Source organism: Alligator sinensis, unplaced genomic scaffold (assembly GCF_000455745.1).
Source record: "Alligator sinensis unplaced genomic scaffold, ASM45574v1 scaffold1213_1, whole genome shotgun sequence".
In the NCBI taxonomy this organism is placed as follows: domain Eukaryota; kingdom Metazoa; phylum Chordata; order Crocodylia; family Alligatoridae; genus Alligator; species Alligator sinensis.
The window spans coordinates 268,061-283,182 of NW_005842401.1; the positions used below are offsets into that span (position 1 = coordinate 268,061).

The window sequence follows — 15,122 nt, forward strand, 5'->3', positions numbered from 1 at the left end:
TATTCACTGCCAGATCTCTGAGAGACCACATGCATGTGTTATCAGGTGTTCTTGTGATCTTTAGCTGCCTATAGGTACTCGGGAGTGGCATTTTAATTAAAGCGGTTCCCAGACAGCTGCTCTCATTAACATGGCTCACTGTCACATGTATTAAGCCCCTGAGCATTTGCCAATGGCCGTGGGACACTTTATCTAAAACTTGTTCAACAAGCTTCAGATTAAGTGCCCCCACAGCCATTTAAAAACATGTGGAGGCTTAATGCCTGTTACAGTGAGGCGACACTGAAGCATTCTAATTAGAACACAGAGCAGACACAATTAATTGAGTCTACTCCAACATGCTCTAATTAGAACATGAGCAAACATGTCTGTAGGTACCCTTTACAGTTTTCTAGTCTTAGGATGGTTATGAATAATTTTTGGGCAACCAAAACACTTCTGAACTTGTATTGAATTCAGTTAGTAGTTGCAGCCAAAAATAGGGGGGGAAATGCAAAAGCCATTCTAAGTTTTAGGATAAAGCACAGTTAAATTTGGAACAGTTTTGCTACATCTGAATCATTCTCAGCTCATTCACAGATAACAGTTAGAATGTAACAACTTCTACCCTTTTGAAATGGCTCCAAAGTTTGAAGTTGGCTGATCTCCTCCGGCGGGCTTTAAACTAGGCTCGTTGGGGGAAGGGGAGGATGAGGACGGAGGGAGCCACGGAACACCGAATTAAAAGTCACCCACAAGAACAGCCCAGCCAAGACAGGTGACAAGCACAAGACATACCCAGGTAAGAGACAGGGGCCCAGATAATCCTGGGATTAGGGGGCAGTGCATGCACCTTCAGGAGGCCTTAAATGCCTCTACACCAATGCTCATAGTATGGGGAACAAGCAGGAGGAACTTGCCCTCCTGCTAGCTAACACAAACCCAGACATAGTGGGGCTCACTGAAACTTGGTGGGATCCAACGCACGACTGGGCGGTGAACATCAAGGGCTGTAGGCTGTACAGGTGGGATAGAAAAGGGAGGAAAGGTGGGGGTGTGGCGCTCTACATCAAAGAGCAATACATATCCTCAACAAACAACATTGGGTCAGAGGAGGGGCAGACTGAAGTGCTCTGGGTCAGAATACAAGGGGGTTGGGGGGAAAGGGACTTAATGGTGGGGGTCTACTACAGGCCACCCAACCAGGGGGAAGAGCTGGACCGGGAATTCTCAGGTCAGCTTGTGGAGGCAGTTAAGTCAAAGGATATGGTGATCATGGGTGACCTAAACTATCTGGACATCTGCTGGGAAGAGCAGTCAGCCAGGTCTGACCACTCACGTAGGTTTCTAGCCAAGTTACAGGACCTCCATCTAACCCAGGAGGTGCACAGTCCCACCAGGGGAAATGGCTTGTTGGACCTGGTGCTGGTCACAGGCGAGGGGACTGTGGGTGCTCAACCACCTGGGCAATAGCAATCATCACCTACTGGAATTCACCATCCAGCGCAGGGCATCAAAGTCCTGCAGCAAGGCAGCAGCCCTGGACTTTAGGAGGGCAGATTTCAATGAGGTAAGGAGACTACTCAGGCAGGCTCTGAGGTCCCAGAAGGGAGGGGAGTTGAGAGTCCAAGAAGAGTGGTCATTGCTTAAGGAGATGATCCTACAAGCCCAAAGGGTGACATTCCCAACATGATCAAAGGGGGCAAGAGGGTTCAAAAGCCCCCATGGCTCATCAAAAGTATCCAGGAATGTCTCAAAGCTAAAAAGGAGGCATACACCCAATGGAAGGGAGGGGCCATCACCAAGGAGGATTATACCTCCTTGGTTCGAGATTATTGGGGGGCTATTAGGAAGGCTAAGGTGGAAATGGAACTGGGACTAGCAACCTGGATGAAGAATAACAGGAAGTCCTTTTTTAAATACATAGGGGGTAAAAAGAAGGTACCAGGTAACATGGTGCCCCTGCAGGACACACTAGGAAATCTGGTGGTCACACCACATGACAAAGCTAATCTCTTTAACAATTTCTTTGCCTCCATTTTTCTGAGCAAGGACCAAGTCATCCCCCACACTGGGATCCCAATGGTCCCAGGGGATGCACAACCAAGCCCAGGGTCAGTGAGGACCTAGCCAGGGAACTTCTGGTGGGACTAGATGTGTTCAAATCAGCAGGTCCTGACTATCTCCACCCTAGAGTACTGAAGGAATTAGCAGGGTCATTGCAGGACCCCTGGCACAGCTTTACGAGCACTCATGGTGCTCTGGCAAGGTGCCAGAGGACTGGAAAAGGGCCAATGTGGTCCCCATTGTCAAAAAAGAGAGGAAGGAGAATCCAGAAACTACAAGCCCATTAGTCTTACCTCGGTTCTGGGGAAGCTCTTTGAGAAAATTATACAGGTGCATATCTGTGAGGGACCAACAGGGGAGATTATGCCAAGGGTCAACCAACATGGGTTCATTAGAGGCAGGTCCTGTCAGACCGACCTGGTGACCTTCTACAACCAGGTCACAAAAGCCTTAGATGCAGATGTTGCCATGGACGTAGCCTTTCTGGACTTTAGGAAGGCCTTCGACACCATCTCTCACCCCATTCTCATAAAAAAATTAGGCGACTGTGGTGCTGATGCCTACACGGTCAGATGGGTCACTAATTAGCTGGAGGATCACACCCAGAGAGTGGTGCTGGATGGGTCATTTTTGACCTGGAGGGATGTGAGCAGTGGGGTTTCCCCAGGGTTCGGTCCTTGGGCCCGCACTGTTCCACATCGTCATTAGCGACTTGGATGAGAGGGTGAAAAGCAACTTATTCAAATTCATGGACAACACTAAGATATGGGGAGAAGTGGGCACATTAGAGGAGAGGGATAGTCTGCAATCAGATCTGGACAGGTTACAGGGGTGGGCGGATGAGAACAGGATGGGTTTCAATACTGACAAGTGCAAGGTATTGCACCTGGGGAGGAAGAACCAGCAGCATACCTGCAGGCTGGGGAACTCCCTTCTCATCAGCACAGAGGCAGAAAAGGATCTTGCAGTCATTATTGACTGCAAGTTGAACATGGGCTGACAATTTGGGGACGCGGTCAGGAAGGGTAACCGCACCTTGTCATGCATCCATAGATGCATCACAGGCAGGTCCAAGGAAGTGATCCTCCCCCCCCTCTATGCGACACTGGTTATGCCACAGTTGGAGTACTGCATCCAGGTCTGGGCACCGCACTTCAGGAGGTATGTGGACAGCATTGAGAGGGTCCAGAGTAGGGCCACTCGCATGATCAGGGGCAGGAAGGCAGGCCCTATGAGGGGAGACTACAGGACCTGAACCTGTTCAGCCTTCACAAGAGAAGGTTGAGAGGGGATCTGGTGGCTGTCTACAAACTGACCAAGGGAGACCAGCAGGCAATGGGAGAGTCCCTGTTCCCCCGACCACTACCAAGAGTAACAAGGAATAACAGCCATAAGTTGATGGAGAGTAGATTCAGGCTAGCTATCAGGAGGCACTAGTTCACAGTCAGGGTGGCTAGGATCTGGAATCAACTTCCAAGGGAAGTGGTGCTCGCTCCTACCTGAAGGGGGTCTTCAAAAGGAGGCCATATAGACACCAAGCTGGGATCATTTGACCATGGCATTCTTTCTTGCCCATGGCAGGGGGTCGGACTTGATGATCTACTTAGGTCCCTTCTGACCCTACCAACTATGAAACAAATGTACATGTGTCCATTTGTATAAGGCATTATTCACAAAACTGAGGCGGCAAGGAAACACAGGAATGCTTCTATGGCCTGATGGCTAAGGCACATTCCTAGTAATAGGGAACAGCTCCAACTATTCAAAAGAAGGACTTGAGACAGACTTACTCTACAACAGGCCCGTAACAGAGTGATATGGATGCTCCAGAAAAATAGGAGACCTCTGTTCAAGTTATACCTATGACTAAGGCAGCCCATATAACAGAAGAGTATTCTAATTAAAGGGTATTAGAACCAAAGGACAGGGAAGCACCAGTCTCACCTTGGTATTATGAATGGTGACTTCTGAATCTAGGTCTTTAATTCCTAATTACTTTTGCATCATTTTAAGTGTTTAAAATAGAGTAAATCAATATTACCTCCTTTGTTATGTTTTTAAATTCACTGAGTTACCATAACAGTGTACCTTTTCAGTGGCATCCACAGACAGGTTAGTGAGGGAGCCCTTTAAGCACAATTCTAGCATTATTCAATTATGGCTGCTTGCAGAAGTTAAGGAAAAAAACCAAAAACGTGCTTTCCCAAAAGAAGCAGCACGTTACTTGGACCCACCTCTGCAGCATCTGTATAGATCAGGCAATTTGGGCTTTTTGGCACTTTTAGCTAAAGCTGATTCAATCAACTATTAGATTAAATCACCAAAAGCCCCACTAAAGCACCCAGTCTATACAGATGTCAGACAAGCCAGGTCCAACTAACACACTGCTTCTTCTGGGCATGTACAGGGCTCAGCGCAGGAGCATGCCAAGCTTAAAGCATCATTTGTTTGCTTTTTAAAATGTCTACAAGCACCCTATCATTTTAATTTCTCTGATTAGTGTAAAAGGTAGCTGTTAACGGGGGGCTGTATAGATTTCTTAAAATATATATTTCCAGCAGATATACAACTAAAACTCATTTCAGCATGTGTTAAGTCAATCCTCTGTGTACATTTCTTGCAGGTCCAGGAAAAATGGCACCTGCTTATTTGTGCTAAATGCTAAAATTCCACATGGTCCAAAATACAAATGTTTCTATACATTTAGTGCAGTGCACATGAAGTAAAATAAAATAAATCACCTTGAAATGAGACATTCATAGTCTCTTGCAACAGTGCTATGATTCTCCCACTGTGCAATACTTTCTGAGTCAGCTCAGAACTCTGCTTCTTGAAGAAAAGCTAGTATTCTCTGAAGGAAAAGCCAAAACAAACAAACAAAAAATCCTAATTAAAGTTTAAAAACTTTCCCCGAACTTTCCCGTAAGACCTACATAATGACTAGTAACAGCCTGATACTTTTTTAAGAGGGCACAGTTGTTTTTAATTTTTTTCCCTTAATTTTAACCTGTGCTGGATCTGTGGAAATGACCTCATCAAGCATGCTCATTCTCAGCAAGAGACAGATTGCTCACGAGAGATCAGATCCCAGTAAACACAGTTCCTATTAACTACTATTTTTTAAAATTAGATTTTTTTGTTTGTTTTCATTCTTAGCTTGTAAACTTGGCATTTAGGGAAGGTCAGAGACTAATAGCATGATGTATCCCAGAGAGTCTGCAAGCTTTCCTGTATATCCCTGCTATTACATCTTGCTACTGTAATCTCTTTGATTTCAGAATGGAGCTCCTAGCCACACTTTAAGGTAATGTTATTACAAACTGAACAAATGAGGAGTTAGATGAGCCCTTCAGACTCATATCTGACATATCTTAAGGTCTGGACTCCACTGGTAGTAGGTAAATATGTTGGATCACTAAATATTTGGATAGCCCTTCAACGTTCCATTTTTTATTACATTGGTTATGTCTACATGTACATTTGATCCGAGATCAGCTTACTTGTGAGTAAACTACTCATGAGTGAACGGTCCCAGGCAGGTGTCTACATGAACACTACTGCACCATTACTAATCAAAAGTAAATTTACTACTTGCATTAGCAGGAAGCAAATTTACTCAAGATTAGTGAGGATTACTGCATAATAAGCATATGCATGTGTAGATCCATAGGTTTATTGCACAGTAAACTACGCTACTGTGCAGTTAAGCATCTCTTTTAGATGCATCCAACAATACCTTACAGAGTAAATATAGAAGGCAAAGCAGGATGGCATCTTGGAGACTCTTTTAGAAAGGCTTACAATTCTGTATGTAACAACCTATGCTATCAGATGCTTAGTAAATGTAGAAGATTAAATGTAAAAACTGAGATTATAGGAGTGCCAGCTTTTGGGGAGAAGATCAGTGGATCAAATGCAACTCCTTTAGTCAAGCCTCGTATTGCTTTTGCTTTATAAAAATGGACAACAAACAATTAGTATGTTAGTCAAAGAAAGAGCAAATGCCTTGCATGGAACAGCAGCCAGCTGGCATTATCAACTGCAGCAGGCAAGTTTCCAGTTTATAAAGTGGAACATTTAACTTATTTGTGCAAAACACTTATCCTATTGGCAATTACATGAACACAAAATTAGTTATGGTCAATTTAGTTATGTACAGAATGTACAAGGATAATCAACTATCTTATTTAGAATTATGACTTAGTCCCCAAGAGTATATACCTTTTCTCCATACTGAATTATGAAAAAGAAAGCACATCTCATGAGCGATTAGTTACAAGGTGAGAAGAGAACCCACATATTGTGACCCCACAGAAGTACATTCAGGAAGAAATACTAATACATCTTTCCAGTAAATTTTAAACTATCTGCTCTGGTCTGCTTGGAATATCTTACCAGCTCTATGTTGTATATTATCTCATTTAATGATGCAGATATTGGTTTTGTCAAGAAAATCTTCAAGTGAAAATCCTATTTGTATTTGGACAGTGTCTCACTAAATATGATAGAAATATAACTTCTCAGAGACTGTATTCATTTAGTTCCTTGAAGATGGTTTTGGCTTTATGGTTAGTCACTTTATCAGCATGAGGTGAGCTCAAGCTCCTATTTAGTGTTAAATATTTATCTGTTTTATCCTGCAATACCCATGTGACTCACAGCTCAAGTTGAAAATGTTGGGCTTAAATTTAAAGTGTCTACTAATTATTGTGTAACAATAGTTTAGATATAAATCAGAGTGGTCTATCTCCAGCCTGTAGGTCAAATGTGGCTCACAGAGCTTTGGAATCCAGCCCATGGGACTCCCCAAGAATCAGGAAGTTTGGTAGTGGGGGAACAGTGGCAGTTAATACTGACAATTCTCCTGGCTGCCAAAACCCCACATGGTGGGTTGGAGTCAGGCCACAATCCTCTCCCTACATGGCCAGAATGAAGCTGAGCCAAGCTTCCTTTCCTCTACATGGCTGAGTTCAGGCTAGACCATGTCCCCTATCCCTGCGTAGCTGGTTGTCCCTGCATGTCCAAACCATTCCCTCTTCCCTGCACCCATCCAGGTTGAAGCTAGGCCATGCTGCCTTCCCTCTCACACAACCAGGTTGGTTTCATGTTATGCCCCTTTCCCCCCCACAGGGTTGGGCCACGTGCCGTCCCCATGTGTGGCTGGTTTGGGGACAGGTCACACCCCTTTCCCCCTCAGAGGTTGAGCCATGACCCCTTTCATCTCTCCCAGCAAGGTCAGGGCTGGCCATGCCCTCTTCCTCCCATGGGACCCTCCTCCCCCCCCCCCCACCCAAACAGGGCCAGGTTGGTCCTGAGCCAAGCCCCCTTCCCCTGCACAGCTGGATCAAAGCTGGGCTGCCCCCCCACTCCCCTTGATGTGACTAGACAGGGTCCCATTGTGCCTACCCCAAGCATTGGATTGGGTCCACCAGCCAGATCTGGCCCACAGAGGGACTGGGCACTGTTCATCCGGCCCACTGGATGAAAAGGGTGAACACCACTGGTATAAATCTTCATAAGTAAATCAAGGGTTGGGTAGCCAATGTCTTAGGTCCAGACCTCCTACCCCAACAGACTAATTAATTGGGAGATGACAGGCAGCTAAAGTAAGTAGGCAGGTAAAGCACAAAGTACTAGTGAAATAAACTGGATGATTAGGCCATAACCAGTGGTTGCAATGTACCAGTTGTACCAGTTACCCCTATCATCATTATCAGGTGTTTCATAAGCAGTATGGCTGAAGGATGAAGAGATTTGAAAAATGTTAATGAAAAGCTTTATAAATTTTACAAAGAGCTCCTCCCATAGGCAGTTCTAGAATTTTGAAAAGGGGAGTGCAGGTGGCGAGGTGCACCATCACATGCAAAACAATACATTTTTCTCCAGTTAAAAATAAACTAAAAACTTTACTAATATAGCAGGGGCCTAGGGCTGTATTATTCAATTTAAGATTGAAGCAAAAATAAATAAAACATCATTGGAATGGGTAAAAAACAAGCTGTAGAGCTGTGAAATAGGAACTTCATTACCAGGAACAGCTAACAGACAGCAGAATTGAAGACCAAAGGCTAGCTTGATCACTGGAACATCAAGACCATTAAAAAGAAGATAGAGTCATTAACACCCATGAAGTGAAGAAATTAGAAGGGATCAGGTCAGCACGGCCTGACTAGAAATGCTTCTGCCACTGCCAGCCAGATGGTTTTAAACTTTGGGTGTGTAGCAAGAAACCCTTTTGTCTGCCCCCCTCTCAAATGTGAAGGTTCTCCATATGGCAAACGCCCCTCTTTTAGTATTTGCCCCCTTTTGGGGATGCTTTCTCTTTTCTACCTTTTCTTCCTTCCTCTCTCTTTTTCTTTTATTATATTATTATTATTTTTATACAAGTTGTATTTGTAGTGAAAATAGAGCTTGGAGATGCTTTTACAAATGTACTTTAAGTTTAAAAGTAAGAATAAAGAGCCAGGAATTCCAGAAAACCTCAATAAAAAGAGCCAAGAATTCCTGGAAACCTCATTGTTAAAAGTACGGAAGCCCCCATTTGAACTAATCAATGCTGTAAGCAGACGCTTGGGGCTGAAATACCCCCTGATCAACCACTTCCAGAGCTCTGTTCATCATGGCAGTGAATCAATCAAAATTCATCAATGGACTCCTGAGACTGCACGTAAATGCAGACGTGACCCCTGGGGCTGACAGCTGCCATCCAGCAGCTACCAAGAGGGATGTCCCTCGAGGTCAACAACCCCTGGACTGGGTAAGCCCAAGAATTGGGAAGTCACCAAAGTCTGTCAGAGAGGGATAAAAGGCAGCAAAGAATGACCCCCAATAGTGCCCTCTTTGACCTGACCAGCACCCTGCCAGAAGGACCAGCCAGCAACCCCCTTCTGCAGCAACTTCGCTCCGAAAGAAGCCTCGACTGGCCATCGACGGTGGACTCCAGCACTTGGGAATAGCTGTATCTTGACACCAGTGCTTAGTGTTCAAAGATAGCTACTCTGTGTGTGTGTGTGTGTGTGTGTGTGTGTGTGTGTGTGTGTGTGTGTGTGTGTGTGTGTGTGTGTGTTTGAGGGGATCAGCACCAAGGTTTATGATCTGACTTTTGCATCCATCCAATAAACTAGAATTTTATGATGACCCTGTGAGTTGGTGCTTTGTAGCCAACAGGTGGACCAGGAATCAAACTGAGCTTGCAAATGCACCAGTGCACCATTCCCCACTGGATCCGCCCCTGGCTCCTCTCCTGAATATTGCTTGCTCCATTTTTGTGTTCCCAATTTGAAGCACTTAATCTTACTAGAGGAATGAAATGCAACTAGGTTTGCATGACTGGAACAGATCCAATAATAAATGCAACTTTGAAGACATCTGTATCTTATGCTTTATGAGTAATACAAGACAAAATTGTGGGAAATCAGCTACATGTGTTAACAAACTAATTCTCTAGATAGGCAATCTTGAGAGTTAACCTCTCTAAAAACTGAGACCCAGAATCTTAAGTTGAGTACCCCAGAAACTGAAGCACCTAATATTAATGGAATGTTTAGAAAAAGTAGGCATAAAATATTGCAGACTGGGCTTAATATAAACAATGTTAATTATCTCTGAAATAAATTGACGTGTGGAAAAATATTCTTTTTGATATACAGCTCTGTGCTGAACATTTTGTTCATCCACATGCTGAAAATCTCTCAGGTCAGCCATGACAAGTACAGTACAAGCCACTTCCATTCAAACAGACCTTATTGTTCTCTATCAAGGTTTCCTACTGCTCATTAGCTGAGACAGCTAGAGTGAAATACAATGAATGGCATTTTTTTTTCTTTCTGGCTTTCATGAATTAGAATCAAGTTCTGCCCTTAGTGACACTTGAACAACCCCACTGACGTTAATGGGGTTACATAGATGAAAGAGAACAAAATGTGTCCTTTGGTTTTTAATACAAGGCATATTGGAGCCAAATTCTTTTTTTTTTTTCCAAAAGTAATAGCAAAACATTCCCTAAGTCCCTGAACACTTGTTCCTACTGTGCAATCTGAGCTTTTTCAGTTCCCCAGAACTATCCATTAGTGTATCTAGATTGTTCCAACCTGAAGATATGTACCTGAAGGAAGGAATAAGTAAAACTTACATGTGTGTAACATTTATTCAAATATTTACACAAAACCATCAACCATATTTTGCCTTCCCTCTACTATAATTTTAAAGGAATGCCAAACTCTGTATATATTCTTTTTCCTTTGGAGTTGCTACATAGACAGATCAAAACTTGAATGGAAAACATTAAAAGAATGTTCAAAATGGCAGCAATCCATATTAGGAATAAGAAGCCCTAGAGCGGGGCGAGCATTTCAGGTGGAGGGCCGCTTATCAAGTTTTGGTAAGCTGTCAAGGGCCACATGGGTAGCCCCGCCCCTTGACAGGTGCCCTGCCCCTTGGTCACCATCTTGTGACTGGAAGTTCTGCCCCCTAACCCCTGACCTTTACCATCAGAAATCCTTCCCCTTGAAGTACTCCTTTCAGCAAGGGGTTTTGCAATCTCCAAACCAGAAAAATACCAAATTATATTCTAAAAAGCAAGCATCTACAACATTCATTAATTTGATTTCAAAAAATATTTTTGTTCCAATTTATATGAGTTTGTATAGCGTGCACAGAGGTGACTGCACAATAGCTTAAAATGAAGTCTTACTCTTGTATGTTGTGTGGGGTGGGTATAGGTTTGTGGTGGGGCTGTGGAGTGTGAGTGGGTATGGGGCTTGAGGGGGCCTGTGTGTGGGGACAGGGTGACTGGGGGTTGTGTATGGCAGTGCGGTGGGGGGGGGGTGCATGTGGGACTCGCCCTGTGAACACACACACAGACCCTGAGCCTGTATTCACACACACACACACACACACACACACACACACACGTGCGCACCTCTTCCTCCCCTACCGGCAGGGCGGTTCCATGCTCTGCAGTCCGATGACGCAGCTGGGAGCCATGTGGTGCCAGAAAGTAGGGAACAGGCTGGTTGTAGGGCAGGGCAGGGCTGAGCTGCTCAAGCCTGCTGAGGGTTCCCTTTGGGTCCTACTACCCCTGGCTCCTGACAGCTATGACAGGCGGCCAGGAAAACTAAATATTAATTTGCCAATTTTTTTAGCAGCCTGGAGGGCCAAATAGAATGGCCTGGTGGACCGGATCCAGCCCATGGGCCATATTTTGCCCACCCCTGCCCTAGAGCCACAATTCAGCCAAATAGGAAAGCATAAGATTAATTCAAAGCACAAGCTTAAATTTCAGTTAAGTCAATATAGCATTTGTATGTGATTTGCAGGGGGGAGGGTTGTGTGTGTGTGTGTGTGTGTGTGTGTGTGTGTGTATAAACAGGTTGGTTGGTTTGCTGAACTACATAGGGTCAGTCTATATGCTTGATCCAGAACCCATAAAAGAAAATAGGATTCTTTGAACTGAATTTAAAAGACTTTGTATCACACTTTACTTCTCGTAATGATTCAGGATTGAGTCCTAAATGTTTTCTCCATATAATACAATTGCTAATATGGCAAGATAAAAATTGGAACTTTAAGAAATATATGTCAAGTATATCACTAGAAATATTATATTAGGGAAATATTCCATGGGAAACTTACATTAGAAGATGAGGGAATCCATGTGTTCCAATAAAAATATAACAATAAATAAATGGTAAGTACATTAAGTTTGACTCAAAACACCAAAAAAAATTAAACAAACGTGTATCAGAGATAAATGTTGCTGTCCTAATAAAGACAATGCTTATGTAACGTACATGTTATGGGAACGTGTGAAACCAATGTGTTGTATATTCCCCATTAAATGAAATACTAGGAAAAAAAAGCACAAAACAAAGACTACTTCCTTTGAGTTTTCTTCCAACAGATGACTCTCTGTACCTCTTGTGATCAACAATTTGATTTTTTTTCTTTTGCTTATGTTCTTTACTCTCGCTTTTAAGAGCTAAGGTAGACCGTAGCTCAAGGGAGATATTTGTTATGTACAAGAACTTTTATTGGTCTACAAAACTGAAAAGCTATGCTAAATATTATTGAAAGACATCAACTGGCACCTTTTTATTAAAAATTTACCTGTATAGAAACATAATGCTCCTATAACTCTTTTCTTATAGTGGGAAAAAAAAAACATGTCACTTAGCCATAAGATCTTTCAAATAATTTTGCAACTTCATAGCTGCCCTATTTCAGGTGGTTCTAATAAGAATCCCTTCCTACTGTTTTCCCTTAGAAGATATGTCCTTAGAAGATTTTACTGATTTCACCTTTGCCTACTCCTGAGGGCAATCTGTATGGAAATGCCTCTCAACGCTATTGCTCGTCTCCCCTCCATTGACATCCATCTTAGAAATTCATCTATGCTGCCTATTCATATAAAGAGATAAAAAGTTCTAACAGCAAGTAGTTGGACCCTATAAGTTTCATAGTGTAAAAAAGGCCCTTTTCAGACCATGGGCCAGAATGACCCACGGTCAGGTCAGAAGTGGGTAGACACTAGGATCTGTTCACTCCCCCCACCACCACAGCTTCTCCCCACTCTGACACGGGGAAATCTCCCAGCACTGCTGCTTCTCCCCAGAGGCCAAACAGATGACCCATATACCACAGATTGCCAAACCCTGATATAACAGAAACCAGTATAAAGCCCCTTATGTACTCATTGCAACAAAGAAATACAAAATAAAATAAAATAAAATAAATAAATGCCAATGTAGTCTTGTAATTTGAAGCTAGAGGGTTCACAGTCAGGGAAATTTTGACACCATAGGTATGTAGTCCTTATCTAGCCATCCCTATTCAATTATGCATATCCCATTATTGGATATTTTTTTCAAACTGGGGGGAAATCTAAAAAAAAAAAGAAAAATATAACTTTTTATTGGGCTGATAAAATGTAATTACAATGCAAGGATAAAAGTGTTATGTATTGAGATAAGGAAGCCATCTCATTTTTCAATCTGCTACACAACTGGGAAAGAATCATTTTAAAAGTCATAATTTTTCAGATAGAAATAATGGCAAACACTTTCATTAAAAAAGTAGTTCACTGTTGGTAAGTTCAAAGTAACTCATGTGGGAAAAAATAACCCAAGATTCACATATACAATAGAGGACTCTACATTAGCTCTTACTACTCAGGAAAAAGAGAGTTTTCTGAAATCATGACACCAGTGTTTAACAGCAGTCAAAAGGCAAATAAAATATTAGGAACCATTAAAAAAAGAATTTAGAACAAAACAGAAAATGTCATTATGCCACTATATAAATCCATAGAACACTCATACCTTGATTATTGCAGGCAGCTCTGCTAATCCTTGCTGGACTTAGTACTTACTACAAGGGGATGACCTGGTGGGTGATCTGTAGATACAGGGTAACCTAGGGGATAGTGACCACCAATTGTTAGAATTGACTATCTGGTAAAAGGTGGGAAAGATAACTAGTAGGGCAGAAGTGCTAGACTTCAGAAAGGCTAACTTCAATTAGCTCAGGAGATTAATAAGAGAGGCACTGAACAGCAAGAGCATTGGTGAGATGAGAGTCCAGGATGGGTGAACATTCCTCAAGGGGATGATCCTTCAGGCACAAAAAGGGACCACCCCAGTGCACATAAAGGGAGGCAAAAAAGCCAAGGAACCCTTCTGGCTCAACAGGGAAATCCAAGAGAGCTTAGAGGTGGAAAGAGAGGCATATAGACTATGGAAGCAGAGGGTAGCCACCAAGGAAGAGTATACCTGCTTGGCTCGCACTTGCAGGGAATCAGTTTGGAAGGCCAAAGCAGAAATGGAACTCAAGCCAACAACAAAAATTAAAGACAACAAAAAGTCCTTCTTTAGGTACATAGGGAGCAAAAAGAAGGTGCAAGAACAGTGGATCCAGACCTTCCACATGTGCTGGGCCACCTTTATAGACATTGTCACCCAGTTGGCCACATCGTGCTCCAGGATAACAGTATAGATTCATAGGTGCTAGGGTTGGAAGGGACCTCAAGGATCATTGAGTCTGACTCCCTGCCAGTGACAGGAAAAAGTGCTGAGATCATGTGACCCTAACCATGAAGAAGTTCTTTCTGATGTCCAACCTAAATCTACTCTCCATCAGCTTGTGGCCGTTGTTTCTAGTTATTCCAAGGGTGTCTCTGGTAAACTGAGCATCTCCTATTCCCTGCTGCCCCCCACCATGATGAATTTGTATACTGCCACAAGATCCCCCCTCAGCCTTTTCTTGTGGAGGCTGAAAAGGTCCAGGTCCCTCAGCCTTTCCTCATAAGGCCTTCCCTGCAGGCCTCTAACCATATGAGTGGCCCTCCTCTGGACCCTCTCAAGGTTGTCCACATCCCTCTCGAAGTGTGGCACCCAAAACTGGATGCAGTACGCCAACTGTGGCCTGACCAATGCCGCATAAAGGGGAAGTATCACCTCCTTGGACCTGTTTCTCATGCACCTGCTAAAGCATGATAAAATACGGTTAGCTTTACTGATCACTTTGTCACATTGAGGATTCATGTTCATCTTGGAGTCGAGAATGACACTGAGATCTTTTTCCACTCCTGTGCTGCTGAGGTCATCCCCCAGCCTATAGGTGTGCTGGTGATTACTTCTCCCTAGGTACAGCACCTTTCACTTGTCCTTGTTGAACTGTATCCTTTTGTTCTCTGCCCGCTACTCCAACCTGTCCAAGTCAGCCTGGATTCAGTTTCTTCCCATCAGTGTGTTTGCTTTGCCCCACAGTTTGATGTCATCTATGAATTTGGACAAAGTGCTTTCCATGCCCTCATCCAGGTCACTGATAAAGATGTTGAACAGCACCAGCCCAAGGACCAAGCCTTAGGGGACTGCACTGCCTACATCTTTAGAGTTTGATAACAACCTGTCCACCACCACTCTCTGGGTACAACCCTCAAGCCAATTTGCCACCCATATGACAGTGTAGTCATCTATGGCACAGTCGTTCAATTTGTTTATAAGAATTAGATGAGATACCAAGTCGAAGACCTTCCTAAAGTCCAAGTAGATGACATCTACCTCAACTCCTGCATCCAA

At 43.4% G+C, this 15,122-nt stretch overlaps 1 long non-coding RNA gene across 2 annotated transcripts in view; it reads right to left on the reverse strand.

Annotated features, from left to right (window-relative positions):
* Window positions 1-15,122, reverse strand: part of LOC112551281 — a 190,577-nt gene that overhangs the window by 109,086 nt on the left and 66,369 nt on the right. The window lies entirely within an intron of this gene.